The following is a 23,910-nucleotide window of genomic DNA, read 5'->3' on the forward strand; positions in this document are numbered from 1 at the left end:
AAGAAAAAAAAAAAAAACACTGTTCCTCAACGGGAGAGACAAGGGCTGTAAATAATCATTGAATGTCAAAATGTCTAATCTGCTCCAATACATTATATTTTAGGTAATCTATTAGTTACCTCAGATCAGGAAAAACATATGCTATCTGAGTTTTTGGGACTGACTTATTACACTAAGTATAGTGGTTTCCAGTTGCATCCACCTTGTTTTAAATGACAGGATTTCATTTTTTTTTTACAGCTGAGTAGTACCCCATAGTGTGTATGTGTGTGTGTGTGTGTATAATAATAATTTCTTTATCAAGTCAACAGTTGATGTACAGTGGAGTTGACTCCATATCTTAGCTATTGCGAATTGTGCTGCAATGAACATGGGAGTACAGATAACTCTTTCATATGCTAATTTCTTTTGGTTTGGGTAAATTTCTGGGAATGGGATAACTGGATCACATGGTAGGTCTAATTCAGATTTCTGAGGTATCTTCATACTGTCTTCCACAATGGCTGCACCAGTTTATATTCCCACCAACAGTGGACCAAGGTACCTTTCTCCCAACATCCTTTCAAGCATTTGGCATTTGTTAATTTCTGTACCAGAGCCATTCTAACTGGAGTGAGGTGAAATCTTACCATGGCTTTGATTTGCTTTTCCCTGATGGCTAGTGATCCTGGGCATTTTCTCAAGTATCTGTTGGCCATTTGAATTTCCTCTTTTGAAAAATGCCTGGGGTAGGCCCGCACTGCGGCTCAACAGGCTAATCCTCCACCTAGCGGCGCTGGCACACCAGGTTCTAGTCCCAGTCGGGGTGCCGGATTCTGTCCCCGTTGCCCCTCTTCCAGGCCAGCTCTCTACTGTGGCCCAGGAGTGCAGTGGAGGATGGCCCAAGTGCTTGGGCCCTGCACCCCATGGGAGACCAGGAGAAGCACCTGGCTCCTGCCATTGGATCAGCGCGGTGCGCTGGCCACAGCGCGCCAGCCGTGGCAGCCATTGGAGGGTGAACCAAAGGCAAAAGGAAGACCTTTCTCTCTGTCTCTCTCTCTCACTATCCACTCTGCCTGTCAAAAAAGAAAAAAAAAAAAAGAAAAATGCCTGGGGGCCAGCACTGTGGTGTAGCAGCTAAAGCCGCTGCCTGCAGTGCTGGCATCCCATGCAGGCGCTGGTTTGAGTCCCAGCTGCTCCACTTCCAATCTGGCTCTCTGCTGTGGCCTGGAAAGCAGTGGAGGATGCCCCACGTCCTTGGGTCCCTGCACCCACGTGGTAGACCTGGAGGAAGCTCCTGGCTCCTGGCTTTGGATCGGCACGGCTCCAGCTGTTGCAGCCATTTGGGGAGTGAACCAGCAGTTGGAAGATCTCTCTCTTGCTCTCTCTCTCTCTCTATCTCTCCATCACTCTCTGTGTGACTCTTTTAAGTAAATAAATAAATCTTAAAAAGGAAAAATACCTGTTTAAGCCCTTTGCCTATTTCTTAACTGGATTGTTTGCTTTGTTGTTGAATTTCTTGAGCTTTTTATAGATTCTGGATGTTAACCCTTTATCAGCTGCGCAGCTTGCAAATCATTTCTCCCATTCTGTTGGTTGCCTCTTCTCTATGCTGAGTGTTTCTTTTGCAGTGCAGAACTTTCTCAACTTGATGTAATCCCATTTGTCAATTTTGCCACTGATTTCCTGTGCTTCTGGAGACTTTTCCAAGAAGTCTTTGCCTACTCCAATCTCTTACAGTTTCCCCAATGTTCTCTAGTGATGTGATGGTATCAGGTCATAGATTAGGTCTTTCATCCATGTTGAGTGCATGTTTGTGTAAGGCATAAGGTATGGGTCTAGTTTCATACTTCTGCATGTGAAGATCCAGTTTTTCCAGCACCATTTTTTGAAGAGACTGTCCTTACTTCAGGGATTGATTTTAGCTCCTTTGTCAAAAATAAGTTGGTTGTAGATGCATGGATTGATTTCTGGAGTTTCTATTCTGTTCTACTGGTCTACAATTTTTGTGCCAGTACCAAGCTGTTTTAATTATAACTGCCCTGTAGTATGTCTTGAAATCAGGTATTGTGATGCTTCTGGATTTGTTTTTTTTGGGTTTTTGTTTGTTTCTGTACAAGATTGCTTTAGTTATTTGGGGTCTCTTGTGTTTCCATATGAATTTTAGCATCATTTTTTTCTAGATCAGCAATGAATATCACTGGTATTTTGATGAAACAGGAACCTCAGGTGCTTTTTAAGGTCTCTGATTCTAATGGTTTATATAACAGATAAAGTCTAGATATATTTAGATTCAAACTGAGCAAAATGATAAAAATGATCTTTCTGTTATTATGAGGGCACTTCAAAAAGTTTGTGGAAAAATGGAAGTTTATTTTGATGCAGAAAATTTTGAAGTCCATATATATGAATATTTAGCAAGGAAGCCATGCCACGTAAACTTTAGGAATTGGATAAACTAATGCTTTTGTTGAAAGTCTCAAGATTGGTCATATGCATGAGAAGGTAATGCTACACTTGGTAAGGCCAAGACTTAATTCTTGCTGTGGCAGATACTCCCAATCTCAAAAATGAGAGAATGTTTCCTCATTGCTGGTTTCTGTTCCTTTTTTATTACATATGGCCAACATCATTACATTATAAAACCCCTGAAAATACTTAATTTCTGTCATGTTTGCCCTTTCTAATTAAATTTTTATAAAGAAGAATCTTCTCTGTACACCTCCCTCTATTTTCTCCTGATATGGATATGTGTGCTGTGGTCTGTGTTTCCCCCTCCCTAAAATTCATACATTGAAGCCCTAACTCCAAATGTGTTGGTTTTTGGAAACAGGCCTCTGAGAGGAAATAGGGATCAAATGAAATGATGAGGGTGGGTCTCTCGTGATGGGATTACTTTCCTTACAGGAAGAAGCTTCAGAGAGCGTGCTTCCACTCCTTCCCTCTCCACAATGTGAGGGCACAGTCAGAAGGTGGCTGGCTGCATGTCGGAATGAGAACTCTCACATGGGAATCAAACTAACTGGCCCCTCAACCATGGATGTGTAGCCTCCTGATTTGTGAGAAAATACACTTTTGTTGAATCCACCGGTCGATGGCATTTTGTTACCAAGACACTGTATCTGCAGTCCCATTAGCTTACCAAACCAGTCTCTGACCTCCTCTTTCAACCAGATTTGCGAATTCACCTGTTACAGGAAATGTTGCTTCCCTGACTTCTGCTCAGTCCTTCACACTAGTGCAAAATCAACAGCCACACGTTGGCCAACATCAACTTGCTCTCCTACACAAAAATCCCATTGCTACGGTTCAAAATAAAGTTAGCTACCCAATTTCCTCCTCGATACTCACCTCCCCTTCCTCACTTCTATTAATGTCACCATCACCCTCCCAAACAGGTTAACAACCCTAAGAATCTGTTTTATACTCCTCTCTGCCCTGCAAAAACCAATCCAACAGAGGAGAATCTTGCAATATAAAGATAATGATGATGATATTTTTAGATGAAGAAGTTTTTTCAGAGACATGAAAAAACAATTACAATAACAGCAATATTTATTCAGTATTGATTATGAAAAGGACCATCTAGTATCCCATCTCAATTACATATTTTGTATTCATCTCATTTGCTCCACCTCCAAAGCCACCTTCCAGCTCAGACTCTGGTGACCTCTCCTCTAGACTCTTCCTGAGACTTCTAATTCACGTCTCTGGCTCCTCTGCCTTTCACAAGACATACAGATAAATCTCTAGGTGCGTTTCTGATCATATCACTCCTCTGCTCAAAAACCATCAGCTAGTGCTCCATTGTTGATGAATAAAGTCAGACACATGTTTCTAATTTCAGTTCCTTTGTGATCTGGAGTCAATCTACCTGCCTATCTTTAATTCTATTTCCCTTTTTATACTCAATGTGCAAGTTTAAAGGAGTCATTCAACTCCCTACTGAACACAGTCCTCATTTCCCTCTGTCCTATTCCACCTGCAATAGCTCCCTGAGCTTTTCTGCTTGTCCACATCTTTTAGATCAAACTTTACCTTTCATCATGTAAGAATCTAATGTGGGTGCTTCTGCTGGGCAGAAAACTTTCCTCCACAAAGTGATTCTCCTTGTGGTCCTGCCGCTTCCTGGGATTCCTGCGCCCTCTGCCTCTAGCTGGTAGGAGAAAGTCAGCATAGAAAAAGCAACACCACCTCCTATCACGGCCACCAGGACAGTTATCACTTACATTCCTGTTCCCCTCGGAGAATGAGTCGGTTGGTCCCTCTCTGATGCAAAACAGCAAGGGAAAAGTGTGATTCCTGGCTGGGCTGCTCCTTCACAGAGAGAACTCTAGTCCACACACAGGAATAGACGTGCTGGGTGGAGACTGAGCCAGCTCACTCCGATGAACGGGGGATGTCTTGCGTCAAAACCACAGGGGAAGTTCTGCAACAAAACCATAAAGGTGGTGTCCATCATTTATTGGTTTAGTGCACCTTTTTGTGCTAGAAATTACACACATACACATACACATACACACACACACAGGAAATTCAAAAAGTGGGAAAACGAAATTAAAAGATAAGTTTATTTTGGTGGAAAAGTTCTGAAATTCATGCATAACTTTCTCATAATCTTCATTTTCTATGAACTCTTTGAAGTACACACACACACACAAACATTAATATATATATTATTTCTAACACAGAGGAGAATCTTGCAACATAAAGATAATGATGATGATATTTTTAGATGAAGAAGTTTTTTCAGAGACATGAAAAAATAATAATAATAACAGCAATATTTATTCAGTACTGATTATGAAAAGGACCAGGGGCTTCATAAACAAGGTTACTCAAGTTTATAAGCTGTTCAGCAGGTTTTGAACCCAGGCTAGCCTGATTCTCAAGTCCACGCTCCATGCATTACCAGTGCTATCTTTCCTTCATGGTACACAGCTAAAATGCACATAACAATAGAAGCTAATATCCAAGAAGAGCTTCTTATTTGTCAGTCTCAATTATATGCCTTTTACATGTACAAGTATTAGAATATTTAATTTACAACATATTGTATTACAGTTATATGTAACACAATTATATGTAACTCGCTGTATTCTCACAGGGGACTACTATATATACGGGTCTAGCACAGTGGTAAAATTGGTTAAAACCCCAGCCTGCAGCACCAGCATCCCATGTGGGTGCTGGGATGGACACCCAGCTGCTCCCTTCCAATCCAGCTCTCTGCTATGGCCTGGGAAAGCAAGAGAGGATGGCCCAAGTCCCTGGGTCCTGCACCCACGTGGGAGACCCAGAAGAAGCTCCTGGCTTTGGCTCAGCTCTGGCAGTTGCAGCCATTTGGGGAGTGAACCAGCAGATGGAAAACCTCTCTCTCTCTCTGTCTCTACCTCTCCCTTTAACTTTTTCAAATAAATAATAATAATAATAAACAAATTATATGTATAGAGTGTATACATTTTAATTTTATATATTTTATAAGATATATTGATTTATAAAATATATACACATTTGCATACAGTATATAAATATGTACTGTGTATAAACACAGATAACAGTATATACATAGATATATGAACATATTCATCTGTTCACATCTGTTTGTGTATATATCTGTATTGAATGGTTCCATAACATATAGTTCTTATTTTCTGTGTATATTTATTTACACATATATACCCTTACAGAATTGTATCATGTTCTTTATAGAAATAGGGAAACTGAGGCATAAAGAGGCCAAATAACTTGTTCAGGAGCTCCTAGTGAGCAGTGGTCCTGCCAAAGTGAGCCTGGGGAAGCCAGAGCTCTTAGCACAGAGGCTTCCACCTGAGCTCAGTCTCTCGGTGTGCAGGCCTGCTGATGTCCTCAGACACGAGGCAGAGAGGTCACTGTCACAGATTTGTGCTATGTGCATCATTCTATTCCTTGTGTCTAAGATTGCCTGGCATCTGTCAGCAGCTATTTGTTGAACTGAATTGACAAAGTTCAGGGAAAATTGTTACCAAAAGTAAGACTAGAATTTAGACTCTGTGAGGTTAGAGGAGGAGCAACGATGCCTGCCAGAAACAGAAAATAGCGTGGCATTTCAAGAAGCAAATTAAAGTCTGAGTGTTTGGAGAACTTCTCACTGTTTGTCTTTCTGGGGAACTTGTGCGTTTTGGCAGCGGGCCAGGGCTGAAAGAAGTCCACTTCACCTCACCCAGCCCATTGAGAACCACCTCCAAACCCTCTTCTTCTGTGCTTCTCAGCCAAACAGTGCTCAAGGGCTCTGGAGACAAGAAAATGCTTTTCTGTTTGCATTGAAGGTTTCAGAAAGACGGATGAGGCAGAGTGAAATCTCGGGTTCTTAGCAGTTCATCTTGTATGTTTGGGACATAAATAAAAATGGGACCTGAGAGAGGAAGGTCTTGGAATTTTCCGATGAGGGAACTCGGACTCATAATAAGTAAGATTTGTGAGGGGGCATTTGATAACACAAACACAGTAGCTTCCAATATCCTGGATAATCCATCCAAATCAAAACCATCCAAATCTTACCAGTTTTTTTCCCCCAAGTAAGAGGAAGTAGGTTTTCATTTGGCTGTTTGCTTTTGAGGTTGTTAGTGCTTCTGTGTTTATTTTTAATAAACTGGTATTTAGACTTTCTGTGAAAATGAAGTATTGCACTTACACTTCGTTCTTCTGTTCCAAACAAATAGAACTGACAGAAATATAATTGTGTGTGTGTGTGTGCATGTTGCCAGAAATAAATGGGGAGGGGGGAGCTGACTTCTCTCAAATGAGGAACCGAGCAAGGACACAACAAGTGAGCACAGCTGTAGCCAGAGCTTCCCACCTCTGTGTCTGTAGTCATAGTGGGCAAATGGCTCAGGTCCCACAGGGTGACTATGATAAAACTTCATCATCAAAGATGGGGGTCAGGGCTCCAGTCACCACTCAGAGTCACTGAATGGATATTTAGAATTTTCCCAATTATGAAAAGGGAAAACAATCCCCCTGCCCACTTTGTGGATGTTGGCAAGTATCAGGCCTGAAAGACTGTGGAGGCCCCCACCACCCACTCATAATCGGGAGCAGAACCAGGGGATTCCAATTCAATCCCATCAAGGTGGCATGTACCAATGCCATCTCACTAGTCCAAGTAATCAATTTCAGTTCACAATTGATCATAATGAAAGGACTAAGAGTCAAAGGGATCACATAAACAAGACTAGTGTCTGCAAATACTAACCAATAGAATAAAAAAGGGAGAGAACGATCCAACATGGGAAGCGAGATACACAGCAGACTCACAGAATGGCGGATGTCCTAAACAGCACTCTGGCCTCAGAATCAGCCGGATCCGGCTGAAAAGCCCATGAGAGTATTTCAGGAATGGAAAGCCAAGTCACTCTGTCAACAAAAAAAAATTACCTAAATGAAAGATCTCCGCGAGTGAGATCCCAGTGGAAAGAACAGGTCATCAAAGAAGGAGGTACCTTTCTCTGAAGGGAGGAGAGAACTTCCACTTTGACTATGACCTTCTCTAAATATGATCAGAGTCGGTGAACTCAAAAGGCTTCCATAGCCTTGGAAACTCATGACTGGAGCATAGGGTGATTACTGATGCCATAAACAAGAGTGTCAATTTGTTAAGTCAACAACAGGAGTCACTGTGCACTTACTCCTCATGTAGGATCTCTGTCCTTAATGTGCTGTATATTGTGATTTAATGCTATAACTAGTACTCAAACAGTATTTTTCACTTTGTGTTCTTTGTGGGTGCAAACTGATGAAATCTTTACTTAATATATACTAAACTGATCTTCTATATATAAAGATAATTAAGAATGAATCTTGATGTGAATGGAAGGGGAGAGGGAGCGGGAGATGGGAGGGTTGTGGGTGGGAGGGAAGTTATGAGGGGAAAGCCATTGTACTCCATAAGCTGTACTTTAGAAATTTATATTCATTAAATAAAAGTTAAAAAAAAGAAAAAAAAGTTCAAAGGAAATTTGAAATAAAAAATAGGAATATTACTGATGCCATAAACAGGAGTGTCAATTTGTAAAGTCAACAACAGGAGTCACTGTGCACTTACTCCTCATGTAGGATCTCTGTCCTTAATGTGCTGTACACTGAGGCTTAATGCTATAACGAGTACTCAAACAATATATTTCACTTTGTGTTTCTATGGGGGTGCAAACGATTGAAATCTTTACTTAATGTACACTAAACTGATCTTCTGTAAAAAAAAAAAAAAAGAAAAAAAAGAAATTATCAATTCCCAACTTGACTCTCACTGGGATTAAACATGACAATAGGTCTGATCTGATTTCATCATCATTTAAAAAAAAATCATCTATTATTTTTCACTTTATGTTTCTGTGTGGGAGCAAACTGTTGAAATCCTTACTTAAGGTATACTAAGCTGATCTTCTGTATATTAAGATAATCGAAAATGAATCTTGATGTGAATGGAAGGGGAGAGGGAGTGGGAAAGGGGAGGGTTGTGGGTGGGAGGGACGGTATGGGGGGGGGAAGCCATTGTAACCCATGAGTCGTACTTTGGAAATTTATATTCATTAAATAAAAGATTAAAAAAAAGGAATATTTATGGAAAAATGGCAAGGCACAGTCATTACTTAACAATAGTCACCCTGAATGTAAATGGCCTCAACTCTCCAGTTAAAAGACACAGACTGGCTTAATGTATTAAAAAACAAAACCCATCTATTTGCTGCATACAAGAAACACATCTCACCAACAATGATACTCACAGACTGAAAGTTAAAGGATGGAAAAGATAATCCACACTCACAGAAACCAAAAAAGAGCTCACGTAGCCATCCTAATATCAGACAAAATAGAGTTTCACACAAAAACTGTTAAACAAGACAAAGAATGTCACCATGTAATGATTACGGAATAAATTCAACAGGAAGATGTGACTTTGATAAATATATATGTACCCAATTACAGGGCACCTGGTTACTTAAAAGAAATGTTAAGGGACTTAAATGGAGAAATAGACTCAAATAGAACAGTGTTAGCCTGAGACATCAGGTAAAAAAAAGATACAAAGGGATGCAAATTGGGAATAAAGAAGTGAAATTAACACTATTTGCAGATGCCATGGTTCTATATATAGGGGATCCAAAAGAGTCCATCAAGAGACTATTGGAACTCATAGAAGAGTTTGGAAAAGTAGCAGGATATAAAAATCAACACAGAAAAATCAATAGCCTTTGTATACACAGAGAATACCAAGGCAGAGAAAGAGCTACTAAGACCAATCCCATTCACAATAGCTACCAAAAATATCAAATACCTTGGAATAAATTTTACCAAAGATGTCAAATATCTCTATGATGAGAATACCAAAACATTAAAGAATAAATAGAAGAAGATACAAAAAAATGAAAAAATCTTCCATGTTCACAGATTGGGAGAATCAATATCATCAAAATGTTCATGCTACCAAAAACAATTTACGGATTCAATGCAATACCAGTCAAAATACCAAAGAAATTCTTCTCAGATATAAAAAAAATGATGTGAAATTCATATGGAAACACAGGAGACCCCAAATAGCTAAAGCAATCTTATATAACAAAAACAAAACTGGAGGCATCACAATACCAGATTTCAAGACATACTACATGGCAGTTATAATCAAATAGCCTGGTACTGGCTCAAAGACAAATGGAGAGACCAATGGACAAGAATAGAAATGCCAAAAATCAATCCATGCATCTAAAACCAACTTATCTTTGGCAAGGTAAATAAAATCAATGCCTGAAGCAAGAATAATTTCTTCAACAAATGGTGCTGGAAAACTGGATCACTGCAGAAGAGATCATACGGATAAGATTAAAGTGATCATATAGATAGGATAAGATTAAAGTGATTATATAGATAGGATAAAGTGTTAAAGTGATCATATAAATAGGACCAAATGTTCATTAAAAGTAATAGAATTAAAAAGGAGTGAATGCTCCAACATGGGAAGCAGTCCATACAGCAGACTCACAGAATGACAATCACCTAAAGTTGCACTCTGACTTCAGAATCAGCCCTAAGGCATTCTGGTCTGGCTGAGAAGCCCAAGGGAGCATGTCAGGCATGGAAAGCCAAAATAATGTGGCAAAAAATGTTCTACATGAAGGACCTCTGTGGGTGAGACCCCAGTGGAAAGAAGTGGTCATCAAAGAAGGATGTACATTTCTCTGAAGGGAGGAGAGAACTTGCACTTTTGCTTATGGCCTTGTCCTAATACTGAAGGAGTTTGTAAATCCAAAAGACTTCCATAGCCTAGGCAGCTCTTGTCAAGAGCCTTGGGTGATCACTGACATCATACATAAGAGTGTTAATTGTTTAATAAACAATAAGAGTCACTATGTACTAACTTCCCATGCAGGACTTCAGTCCTCAAAGAGTTGTATTATGAGACTTAATAGTGAAACTTGTTCTCAAAGAACTACTTCATTTTAGTGTATTAAATGGAGGATATTCTTATGTTTCATAAGTGATAACTATTTCTAAGTACTTGCAAAAGATGTATCATTCTTAGGTTCTTCTTTAAAGATCATGAAGTTTCAAAGAAAAATGAAATCACCTTCAAGATGCAATGACTTTGAACAGCCCTTGTCTGGACTGTTGAGGAACAGTTTTTAGTTTTTGTTTTATTTTCTTTTTCTTTTTCATACAAAGTGTTGACTTCTTTGCCTAGAATAGGGTTAATCTTCTGTGTATAAAGTTAAATGAAAATAGATCTTATTAAAAATAAGTCTTGGAGCAGAAAAGGGAAGAGGAAGAGGGGTGGGAGTGTGGGTTGGAGGGCGGGTATGGTGGGAAGAATTGCTATGTCCTAACGCTGTATTTATGAAATGCATGCAAATAAATAAATTTAAAAAATTTTTAAAAAGAATGAAAGGAAAAAAATAAAATATAAAAATAAAAAACAAATTTGTTATTGATATTCTAAATATGCTAGGAATAGGTTCAACTTTTTGACACAAAGACTGAAGACATAAATCCATACATAACGATCCATTTTTCTCTAATATAAAAGATATTCAGAGAGATAGGCCACTCAAGGTTTGTATAACCAATCTATAAGGTATTCACAGTCTCAGGTCTTTCTAATGGTCTCTCTTCCCTTCCCACAGAATATTTCTTATTCTATGGTCCAAGAACACTGCTAGAGCTCCAATCATCATACCTATGTTCCAGTAGCAGGATGAAGAAATGGATAAAGAAGTTTTCCCCTATTTCTAAGGGGATTTCCTAGTACTTAGACACAACAATGTTAATGGTCTACTTTTAGAACGAAGTGTACTTTTAGAGTACACTTATTGCAAGGACGATGGAACAATATATAATCTTCTCTGCAAACGAATTTTAAGATTTTTCTATTCCAAAGAAGATGAGACTAGATTATGAGAAACTAACAAAACACCCTATTGACAATAATATCTTAATGGAATCTAGAGATTATCTCGGATGAATAAGAAAAGAGAATGGCATGGAGAAGGGAATATGGGAATTCGAAGATATATGTGATGTTTTACCTCTTAGGAAACATTATCTGAAGAAAGATGTCAAAAATGCTAAAATTTACCAAAGCTAGGTGATAGGTCCATAGATATTTGTCAAATAATTTCTTTTTGTTTTCACTGTATTTTTAATTTTTCCCATAATTTAATAAGTCTGATTCTCTCTCTCTCTCTCTCTTTTTTTTTTTTTTGACAGGCAGAGTTAGACAGTGAGAGAGAGAGAGAGACAGAGAGAAAGGTCTTCCTTTTTTCCGTTGGTTCACCCCCCAAATGGCCACTACTGTCGGCGCACTGTGCCAATCCAAAGCCAGGAGCCAGGTGCTTCCTCCTGGTCTCCCATGCGGGTGCAGGGCCTAAGCACTTGGGCCATCCTCCACTGCCTTCCTGGGCCACAGCAGAGAGCTAAACTGGAAAAGGAGCAACCAGGACAGAATCCGCACCCCAACCGGGACTAGAACCAGGGGTGCCGGCGCTGCAGGCAGAGGATTAACCAAGTGAGCCGCGGCGCCGGCCCAAGAAATCTGATTCTCAAAAGCTCAATTTTTGCGCCACTATTCTTCTGTTTATTTAAAGTAAATCCACATACATACACAAGTAATTTAGAATAATACATAAACAATATACAGAACACCTAAGTTTCATTACATTGTTCCCTATCAGGATTTTCAGTTATTTTAATTGCCTTAGATTTTTTACAGAGAATCAGAAATGTAGGCAATTTTCCAAAATTCATAGACCAACACAATAGTATAAGTTGATTGACAACTAGAACATACTTTGTAAAGTATTGTTTAGAAGGAAGCCCTATGATCAGCTGTCTCTACATAAAAGATGTTCACCTAATGATAGTTAATAATAATGTAAAGGAGTTAGTAGGCCTAATAGATTAGGAGCCACTTCCTTTAAATTCCTTTGGGACTCTGTGTTTACTTGTGTCTTAGAAGGCTGCCTTCATGCCACTCCGTCTCACTACCTTCCCTACACAAAAAGGTGCCCCTTCACTTGTTCACATGTCTCAAATGAGTAGGCTTTCCCTGAAGAGAGGTGCATTGTTTTGATCACTGTGGCATTCCTAACACATAGTCCAGAAAATGAAACATAGTAGGTGTTCATTTTTAATAAATGAGTAACAGTTTCCATTTCCTTTCTCCGTCATTATACTAAGTGCTAATTTTGCTGTCTGGTCAGGACAGAGTAAAAGCTTCACTTTTCAAGTCTAATTTAAACAACTACAAAACACTGCAATAACCCAATCGCTAAAAACTAACCACTGCGTGTTCATTTTACTGTAAGTGCTTTTGGAATTTCCCTTAACAGAGATATCAGAATTTAGAGGTTTTAATTTCTGGGAAACCAATAGAAATGTCACAAGGCACAACAATCGACATTAGCCTACTGAAGAATTTCATGTGAATAATGGATTTCCAGAATTCTTATATCATCACGAGAAATATCAGAAAAGTTTGAATCTCTGTGCAATGTTAAGGCGTCTCATGTTTCCAGTAAATTGACCATTGACACACCCCTTAACCTTTTCAGACCTCAGTTCCTGTAGAGATATGAGTCTTCCCAAAGTTCTACAACATCTGAACGTGAAGCATCTTAGGAAACAGTTTCTTAACATTATCTTGCTCTGACTTCAAAATCACACTCACAAAGTTGGAGGTTACATCCAATTTTTATAAAGATGCCAGTGAGTCTCTTACATATAAAAAATTACATTTATAAGGTATAAGATATATTTATTTATTTATTTGAAAGACAGAGCTACAAAGAGAGCTAGAGAGAAAAAGAGAGAGAGAGAGAGAGAATCTTCCATTTGCTGGTCCACTACTCCAATGTCCATACCAGCTAGGATGGGGCCAGGTCAAAGCCAGGAGCCAGGAACTCAATCCAAGTCTCCTGTGTGGATGACAGAGGCACAAGTACTTGGGTCATCTTCTGCTGCCTTCCCAAGCACAGTTAGCAGGGAGCAGTATCAGAAGCAGGAGTGCTAGAACTCTAGCTGGCACTCAGATGTGAATGTCCCAAGCTGTGGCTTAACCTGCTGTGCCACAATGACTGTCCAGTTATATTAAGTACTTAAAGACCAGAACACTGGTATTATTGATAAAATTGTCATTATTTTTGGTGGATTAATTAATATTCCTCCAAAATCTGTCTACCCAGAACCTCAGAATGTGACCTTATTTGCAAATAGAATCTTGGGAGACATAATTATTCCAAGATCTCAAGATCAAATCGTCCTGGGCAGGGTAGACCGTGTGTTCAGTAACAGATATCTTTATAGGAAGGGGAGGAGACATAGAGAGACATCACAGAAAAGGTCGAGTGAAAATATGAAGGTAGAGGTTGGAGTTGCACTATCACAGGAACTCCAGGAACCACCAGAAGCTGGAACAGGCAAGACGTTTCATCCCCTGAGGTCTTGGGAGGGAATGTGGCCCTGCTGATACTTTGATATCAAAATCCAGACCCTAGAACTAAAGATAATAAAGTTCTATTGTTTTAAGTCACCCAGCTTATTGTACTTCATTATGGTAACCCTAGAAAACTAATACATAATAGATTTTGGAAACATTAAAACAAATCATTGCATCATTTGCTGAAAATAGTAAAAATATTATTTCTACTGAAAAAGACAATCCTATGAAATAATTTGTTTTTTTTTTTAAAAGATTTTATTTATTTATGTGAAACACAGAGTTACAGAGAGAGGTAGAGACAGAGAAAGAGGTCTTCCATCTGCTGGTTCATTCCCCAGATGACCGCAACAGCTGGAGTTGCGCCGATCCGAAGCCAGGAGCCAGGCGCGTCTTCTGGGTGTCCCACGTAGGTGCAGGGGCCCAAGGACTTGGGCCATCCTCTGCTGCTATATCAGGCCATAGCAAAGAGCTGGGTTGGAAGAGGAGCAGCCGGGACTCGAACCGGTGCCCATATGGGATGCCAGCACTTCAGGCCAGGGCTTTAACCCACTGCGCCACAGCGCCGTCCCTAGGAAATATTTTGAACACTAGTAAGGATATGAGGACAAAGTAATTCTTAGGAAACCAGAGTTCCATCTAGGTGTTACTCTCTGTGCTAGGCATAGAACTGAAATGTATTTCTTAGGTGAGTAATCAATGCTTTTCTCAAATGACCAAATAGAAGTAGTCAGTTACACACTATGTCAAGTCCATTCTGAGTCTTTTTTCTCATTGAAAGAAAAGCTGAGAATTGCAGAATTCTGTCCATGTAATCATAAGAGGCAATGCTTTGAGAGGATGCACTGTGTTTTAGACACTTTCCCACTGTGAACTCATCACTAGCATGTGAGTTAGACATTACTCTCAGGATTGCTTTACAAATGGTGCACACTGGAATGTAAGCTGCATGAAGACAGGGAATTTTTCCTGTTTTGTTACTGAACAATGCCCAGCACATATTAGGAACTCAATAAATATCTGGCGAATGAAATGGAGCTGACTCCCAGTAACACAGCTAGCAAGCAACAAAACCAGAATGTTAGGGTTTGGGCCCAGATAATACGAATTCAGGAATCATACTTTTAACCAGTGTCCCAGCTTTCCACTAATGCAAATGATGACTTAATTTTTAAATATTTAAATAAATGAAAAAAACATTTTGACAGTACAAGGGAAATTTTATTAAAGAAGAAAGGCTCTGAACAGTATGATAGAAATCGCTGATAGAGAGACCAAGCCATGGGGGCTCACAATCTAGGGGTATTTGTATGTTTTTACCATGTTCTCTCCAAGGAACAAAGGTCATGGTTATACGTTAGTTACTGTGAAGCCTGAGGGGACAGTCTTGATAGACCCCTTCCTAGCTTGTTTTTAGCTAAACCTAGATCTTGTCATTGTTGATAAGTATTTGTTATAAGGGGCTTTTAAATAAACTAAATTTTTTAATACAGCTAGAATAATCACTTCAGAAAAAATTTAAATAAAAAAATAAAATATTCACCCCATAATGTATCACTCTGTTGGGAAGCATTAATGTTGTGTTGATATTCCCTCCTGGGACTATTTTTTCTTTGTATTTATGTTTTATCCTCAAAGTTATGTTCAAATTTTAAATACATGTTCTGCTCTTAATTTTTTTTTTTTATCTGAAAGGTAGAGCTACAGAAACAGATGGAGAGACAGACACACAGAGAGAGATCTTCTACCAGTTAATTGACTCCCCAATTGGCCACAACGGCCTGGGGCCAGGCCAGGCCGAAAGCCAGGAGCCAGGAGTGTCTTCCAGGTCTCCCACATGAGTTCGGGGGCCAAAGCATTTGGACCATTCTCCACTGCTTTCCCAGGCACATTAGCAGGGAGTTGGATCAGAAGTGGAGCAGCTGGATGTGAATTGGAAACCATATGGGATGCCTGCTTTGCAGGTGAAGGCTTTACCCACTACACCACAGCGCCTTTCCCTGCTCTTAAAATTTTACATCATAGCAAATCATTTTTCTATGCTTTTATAAACTCTTCATAAATAGAAACCCATATTTTAGTGATATAGGATTGATAACTCAATAAATCATATTTTATTGATATATATGCAGATAAAATTGATATTTCATTGAGAGCTTTTTATGTAATTTACTTCAAGTATTCTCTATTGTAGGACATAGAACTCTTCCACTGTTTTTTCCACTACACACAGTTTTTCATAATATTTATGACTATTTCCTTAAGATAGGTTCCATCAAAGAAAAACAAAAAAGATGACTCTTCAATCAAGTGGTATAAAAGTTTTAAATACTGGCCGGCGCCGCGGCTCACTAGGCTAATCCTCCGCCTAGCGGCGCCGGCACACCGGGTTCTAGTCCCGGTTGGGGCGCCGGATTCTGTCCTGGTTGCCCCTCTTCCAGGCCAGCTCTCTGCTGTGGCCAGGGAGTGCAGTGGAGGATGGCCCAGGTGCTTGGGCCCTGCACCCCATGGGAGACCAGGAAAAGCACCTGGCTCCTGGCTCCTGCCATCGGATCAGCGTGGTGCACCGGCTGCAGCGCGCCGGCCGCGGCGGCCATTGGAGGGTGAACCAATGGCAAAGGAAGACCTTTCTCTCTGTCTCTCTCTCTCACTGTCCACTCTGCCTGTCAAAAAAAAAAAAAAAAGTTTTAAATACTACTAGTATTATATACTGACAAAATATTTCCCAAAAGTATATACCAATTTATACTCTCATCAGCAATGCGTGAAAATGTGAACAGAAAATAAGAAATATTCTCCATACAAATGTTTACTAATCTCATAAGCTGTAAATGACATCTTGTGATTTTGGTTTGCATAACCTAGAGACTGAAATTCTTTTAAAAAAACATATATACCAGCCGGCGCCGCGGCTCACTAGGCTAATCCTCTGCCTTGCAGCGCCGGCACACCAGGTTCTAGTCCCGGTTGGGGCGCCGGATTCTGTCCCGGTTGCCCCTCTTCCAGGACAGCTCTCTGCTGTGGCCAGGGAGTGCAGTGGAGGATGGCCCAGGTGCTTGGGCCCTGCACCCCATGGGAGACCAGGAGAAGCACCTGGCTCCTGCCATCGGATCAGCGCGGTGCGCCGGCCGCAGCGCACTGGCCGTGGCGGCCATTGGAGGGTGAACCAATGGCAAAGGAAGACCTTTCTCTCTGTCTCTCTCTCACTGTCCACTCTGCCTATCAAAAAAAAAAAAATATATATATATATACCTACCTATACTATGCCCTCAAAATTCTGCTCTTCAATGAATGTGTATGTCTACTCCCAGGTACATACCCAAAAGAAATGAGTAGACAGCCACCATAGCTGATTTATTCATAATACTCAAACAGTTGAAACAACCCACATGTCCATCATCAGTAGGATGGATAAATTTTGATAAATTCATGAAATGAAATACTCAAAAAATACTTTAAAAAAGATGAACCACGACCAAATTCAACCACATGGATGCATCTCACAGACAATACATTCTATAAAAGAAGTCATACACCAAGGAGAAAATACTGCTCAATTCCATTTATATGAAGTTCAAGGACAGATGATTCTAACTATGAAAAGCAAAGTCATAACTGTGATAGAAGGCAGAGAGGGATGCTGGTGTTGACTGGGAAAGGGCATGGAGTGGCTTGGGTGTGGGGAAATTTCTACACCTTGATCTGTGTGTGGTGGCAGATGGGCATATACAAGAGTAAAGGTTAATTGTGTTTGTAATTAGCTCAACTTTTTATGAGTACAACACCACTATGGAAATGTGAAAAATATAAAAATGAAAAATAGGAAAAAATGAATTTTAAACACCTCGTAAGTAGATGGCCCTTCTTGGAAAGATCCTCTAAGGTAAATGGCCCACTTCTCCAGTTTATGGGAGTGAGAATTGGCTTTGGGATAATATCATGCTTTTCTGTTCAGAGACTTAGATAATGAACTCACCAAACGATTTACACAGGTTTGAAGGTTGTATAAAACTGGAATGGTGCCCAAAAGGTTTAGAGAGTAAAGGAAGTCATCTTAGTCATTACTATCTGGCAAATCTACCCCTTCAAATATTATTTAAACTCTTTTATGGAGAAAAAAAAAGATAAGCATAAAAAGAAAAAAAAAGCATCATACAGAGCTACAATAACTGGAAAACAGCACAAACACTTGGGAATCACAAAACTGTGTACTAATTCACATCGCTACACCAGGTGGCTCTTTATCTTTTCAGTCTCCCTGGTATCTCCTCATCTTCTGGTCTTCCTTGCTGTGCTGACATGTTCCAGAGCACTGGCTCCCTAGCTGATTGCATTAAATCCCATGACTTGGTGTACCATCTGTAAGCCAGTGCCTATCAAATGACTTCTCATCTAACCTTCAGATCCACAAACGTGACTATCTGCTTGACGTCTCCATGGAATAGTTGCAGGCATCTGATTTAACAGCTGCATTTTCCATTCATACACAGCTTCTCCGTCACTAAGTTAACCACACTGCTCAAAGCCGCAACCCCAGAAAGTGACAAAGATTATAAAACCAGGAAAGTCTTCTTCCACCTACCACACATTGATTCAATGAATGAATAGTACATTGGATATCATATATTCCTGATTGAATAATTTCTAAAGATAATATAAAAAACTATCTATAGAAGTACTATCATTTACTCTTTGTGTTTGTGAAGTTGAAATGACATATGGTATGGAAAGCATCTTTCTCTTTTTTAGGTAACAAAATGTTGGATTATTCTGTTGCTCTCTACAGTATACTGGCCTCCCAACCCTGACACTCATTTGCAGGTCAAAGTGGGAAGGTTTGCATATAAATCCTGACTCTGTCTGCATTTATTAACTGGGGGCTTAAAGTTATATGCTTATCTCTCTGAATCTAGGGGTACTCTCAAAATTAAATTGAATATAATTAAATCTGTGTCACTAGGTTATATGCAAATTACACTAAATAATACAGTTCTTAAAAAAATACCAGTCACAACCTCAAAAAACTATATTTATATAAATTATATCATTTGTCATTATGCTTCCTTAAGGAACTAAATATATTTTTAAATTATAATTTACTATTCATTTTATCTTCATTTATAAATGACAAATATTTACTAAAGAACTTGTGAATCATAACTAGAATTTTTTAATGACTCATAATTCCTAGATATAACCAGTGCTAAAATTCTGATTATATATTATTCAAGTTTTTAAAATATACATGTCTGTATGCATGGTTAATTTACCTGGTCCTCACATTAATAATGCTACCCAGGGGTCAACGCTTGCAACATTGACATCTCTTATCAGAATGCTAGTTCTAGTCCCAGCTGCTTTGCTTCTGATCCAGCTCACTGCTGATGTGCCTGAAAACAGGGGAGGGTAGCCCAAGTGTTTGGGCCCCAGAGTTCCTGGTCCTGACTTCTGCCTGGCTCAGCCCCAGCTGTTGCACCCACCTGGGAAGTTAGAAGGAAGATTTACTTCTCCTTCTCTCTGTCACTCTGAGTTTCAATAAAATAAAATAAAATTTTTTAAATGCCACCTGAGTTCTTTAAAAATCTGTTTTCTAGAAGCTATATTTTCTTTTCAGAGCTCTTATGGCTATTCCATTGGGTTGAGCATGATTACAACCATAATAATATGCTAAGAAATTTTATTTGTGATTTTATCCCCTCCCTGGACTAAATTCCTAAATGAAATGAATGGAAATCTTGAAACTTTTGGTAATTTTGTCAAATTTTCCTCTAAAATATATTTTACATTTAAACCTGACATATATGACTGCCTATTTCTTCATCTCTTAGTGAAAATTTAATTGTAATGGAGGGAAGCCCAAATACTATTGTGGTGAACAGATAAAAAGTCTTGCCATTATTTTGTTTTTACAAGATTTAATATCATAGTTTAACATACATTTTTAATAATAATGACTTCTTAATATCTGTAAAAATGTGTACTATTATATTTTTGTTTTCAACTTTAATTTCCACAACCCAGTAGTATTGACAACTATTTCTGAGTACAATACAAGTAAGTATTTCTCTACGGTTCGAAAGATATAAGGATATATAAGTGGTTACAAAGGAAGGAGAGTGGAATATGTTTAAAAGATACAATAGATTGTCATTATTCACAGATTCTATGTGAATTCACCTACATGCTAAAATTCTTTTGTAATCTAAAAATCCATATTGTGGAGCATTTTGAGTCATTCACAGACACACGTGGAGCAGCAACAACATGATTCATGCAACATATGTGTTCCCAGGTACAGCAAAAATGAGGCAATGGCCTGCCCTCCCAGTTGAGCATTCATACTATAGATAAGTGGCCTTTGTGGCATCTATTTTGTGCCATATTGTTCACAGTTTTATACTTCTTTTTGTTCATTTGACTGTTTGGAACAGCCCACAAGCACAGTGCTAAAGTTCTATTTAGTTTTTCCAAGTGCAATAAGCTATGATGTGAGAAAATATATGAGTTAGATAAACTTCATCCAGGCATGAATTATAGTGGTGTTGGTCATGGGTTCAATGTCTATGGGTCAATAATATCTATCAAATGAGGTGTCCTTAAATAGAAACATACATAAAAGGAGGTTATGTGTTAATTGGTTAATGAGAATGCTTTGACCAGAGAGTCACAGGTCCTAACCATAGGGACAATTTCTCCTGGGAAATTCAGAATTTGCTAATTCAGTTTTCTCAGTAACTCTATAGAACATAACTACCATGAAAAATAACTGACTGTACTTTCAAAAACTAAGAAATAAGATTTTTACTGGATCATACTATAAACCCTAATATTAAAAAAGTATTAAATTTTATTTTACTTGAGTTAATAGTGAAAGTATAAATTATGTAACTGATACAAATTATTCAAAATTTTCCCTAACAAGAATTATCAATTCTTTTCCATAGATTATTAAATTGAAAGGTATGAAGATGAGTATGAACTTATTAAGAATATGGGATCTTCATGTTTTTAAACCACAATTTACATTTATATACCATACATGAACTCTCTGATGAGGTTATCAGAGCACACACTTCTGATATACACCCCCCCACACTTCCCACTCTGAATTTATTCAGTTGATATCACGACTTTGTTGAAATCTATATCACCTGCAGTTCTGTTTGCAACCATAAGTACAATGATTTCTCAGACTTGCTCTATTCATAAGTTGATTCAAAATCCAACAGCAGTACTTTGGCCACTATTTCTCCATTACCAAGCTATGACTTTGCAATGAGTTGGTTCATTATTATTAATCCTATCACTATTATCCTATTATTCCCAATATCAGTGATTATTATGCAACTGTGGTACTATCTTTAGGACAGAGAGACATACCTTTGCAATGTGCATGTAGACACACAGAGTACCAGACTACATCACACATGAGAAGAAAGTCCTCTCGGGGCCAATCACCAGGTCCAAATGGAAAGAGGTCTGGGCAGTACCAGTGACCCATCAGGGAAAGGCAAACATCCAGTTCCAGGGACTACCCTGTGAGGCACATATTGGAAGTCTGCAGCTAACCTAGAAAGCAGTAACTGCCTTCCTGTGTTTTCTTGATTCTGGGACACTTATCTTTTTTCCCCACATTTTAATGTATTTAAAAATGTGCTGTGCCTTACAATTGGTATCACACCAGAATTACCTGACAGAGGTTTGCTTGCTTCTTAATGTTATACAAAGAATAGTGTTGCATCTCGCAATTGATGGCATCTTTGATTTAATAGAATCCAGTGGCATAAATCTGGAGGGACAGACTGTGAAGCAGGTTGGGGAAGCTTGGAGTGATTGGCAGGCATAGAAGAAGGTTGGGTAATTGGGGCAGAAAAATGACAAAGGTGAATGAGTAGGAAGATTCACAGGCAGGGACTGGGAATATTTTAGCTGAAAGATTGTGCAAAGGTCAGCTTGTCCATGATCATCATCCTCAAATATGTGAAAGGCTGCCATGTGGAAGAAGAGAACATACTTGTTTTGCACAGCTCCTGAGGGCAGAGTGGGGGCCAACAAGTGAAGTAAATTATGCCACTCTGGGCCCAAAAAATGAAGGATTTTAGAAATCTGAGTTAGCCAGCAGATGAATGAGCTGTGTGAGATGTTTGTGGGAAAGAGTCAGGACGAGGCGTGCAGCTCTACAGGGAATCTTGAGTTTCAGATTTGATAAAGCAGCTTCTCCCCGTTTTAAGACTGCAAGAGCTCTAGAAATTCATACCCATTTTTAGACTAGACCAAGAAGCTAATTTTTATAATCAAAGAAGAGAAGAGAAAAATTTGTAGGAAGATGTTAATTGCAAAATAAGATTCAATTAATATATCAATTTACAGACAGATGCCAAATAAATGCCACAACTTGATGAAATATAATACTGCTGCTCAAAATAATCATATGAAGACAACCCACAAGGAAAATTGTGCCTGATAAGGTCTTAAATGAGTGAATAAATCATGACACAAAATTGCATCTTCACTGGTTATATGTAAAAATATTTGTCTGCAAATGAGCAAGGACTACACAGGGTTAGGGAAATAAAGACAAGCGATTTTCTGAGTGACAGAGTCCAGATTACTCTTTCTGCTCTAGATGTCAATCTCCACTATTGCTGCAGTTGGTTGTATAAGCACTCCCTGCTATGAGGAAGTTGCTCCTGTTCCTGCTTGAAACGGACACAAAGTGGGACCTCGCCAATATTAATAATATGCACTGGTGCTCCTTCCTCCTGCACTTATCTTTACAAAATATATTAGTAAGTTTTTGGACCTAATAACCTAATGAACACACTTCTTAGTTATTTCTTTTAGACTAGAGACTCTAAGGAAAAAATTAGTGAGACAATGAAGGCAATGTGAACCGAGAGATTTTTGAGGAACCTCTGACATATATAGTCAGACCCATAGTCCAAGAGTTTCATACTCCAGGGTCAAAAACATGATGATAAACTGGTAAGTGAAAATAGCATAATAAATCATATAATCTAGATGAGTATAAGGGGTGGGGGCATTGGGATGGGAGGCCATGAGAGGACAAATAGGTTAGACTGTGTGAAAGACACCAGGAAAAGCTGCACAGGAAGCATAGTTGATTTATTTTATTTCAGTAGTAAACACTTCTAAAACAAATAAGCTACTTTATACCGGAAAATGATCCTCTTTGCACCACTCACCACCACACTGCCAGTCCAGCTCCTCAAAGCCAGCCTCTTTCAAATGTTTTGCCTACTTCTCCTGGTTATTTTATCCATATCTCTAAATAAGATGCTTATGCTACTAGATATTATTTCATAAATTTTAGATCCTATGTATTGACTTCCTGTTGTACAAGTTGGGAGTTATCTTTCCAACACCATCTGCAACCTCTTGATTTAATTATATTTCAACTCCTAGGTTAATCAGTAGTCATTACATTATGTTAATCAATTAATCGCAATATGACTGTATCAACATTGTTTAGTAGGAAGCCAAGCTATACACTGTGACTACATATTTTCTTATGGAACTTAGCATTTTTCCTAGTTATTATTGATTCTGTTGTTTATTTGTTCACTGTTTCTATGTGCTTGTCATTACTTTTTCCTAGATGCCTCAATGAATATTTAAAAATCAGTAATTTTTACAAGTACTCAACCACAGTTTCAAACACTCTACCCATTTCTGCCTCCTGTTCCCCCTTTTCCCACACTGCAACCTCTCTCCCAGAGCCCACAGTTCTTTTGCTCCTAGACGCTTTGATCTCCAGGCCTGCTACCCAGATTTCATGCCAAGCCTTAATTTCTCCAGCCTCCTTTACTCTAGGCATTTAGTGCCCTGGTTTTTAAATCCCACGTCTTTCTTTTCCTTGATCAACGTTCTCATTTTATAAAGCACACCCTTCAGCAACTTCCAAAGAAAAGATCTGTAGTGGAAAAATTCTTGATCCTTTAATGTCA

At 38.8% G+C, this 23,910-nt stretch overlaps 1 long non-coding RNA gene across 4 annotated transcripts in view; it reads right to left on the reverse strand.

The window, feature by feature from the left end:
- The window catches only part of LOC103352270 (uncharacterized), a 142,758-nt gene that overhangs the window by 72,614 nt on the left and 46,234 nt on the right, over positions 1-23,910 (reverse strand). For 3 of the 4 annotated variants that reach the window (XR_016229764.1, XR_016229762.1, XR_016229763.1), the window contains exon 3: positions 14,178-14,513. This is a non-coding gene — a long non-coding RNA (uncharacterized LOC103352270). Of the gene's footprint in view, positions 1-4,208; positions 4,409-14,177; positions 14,514-23,910 lie in introns of those variants that run through there. The other variant, XR_011386189.2, reaches the window with a different exon arrangement.

Source organism: Oryctolagus cuniculus, chromosome 2 (assembly GCF_051225735.1).
Source record: "Oryctolagus cuniculus isolate XC-2025 breed Fujian yellow rabbit chromosome 2, ASM5122573v1, whole genome shotgun sequence".
Classification (NCBI taxonomy): domain Eukaryota; kingdom Metazoa; phylum Chordata; class Mammalia; order Lagomorpha; family Leporidae; genus Oryctolagus; species Oryctolagus cuniculus.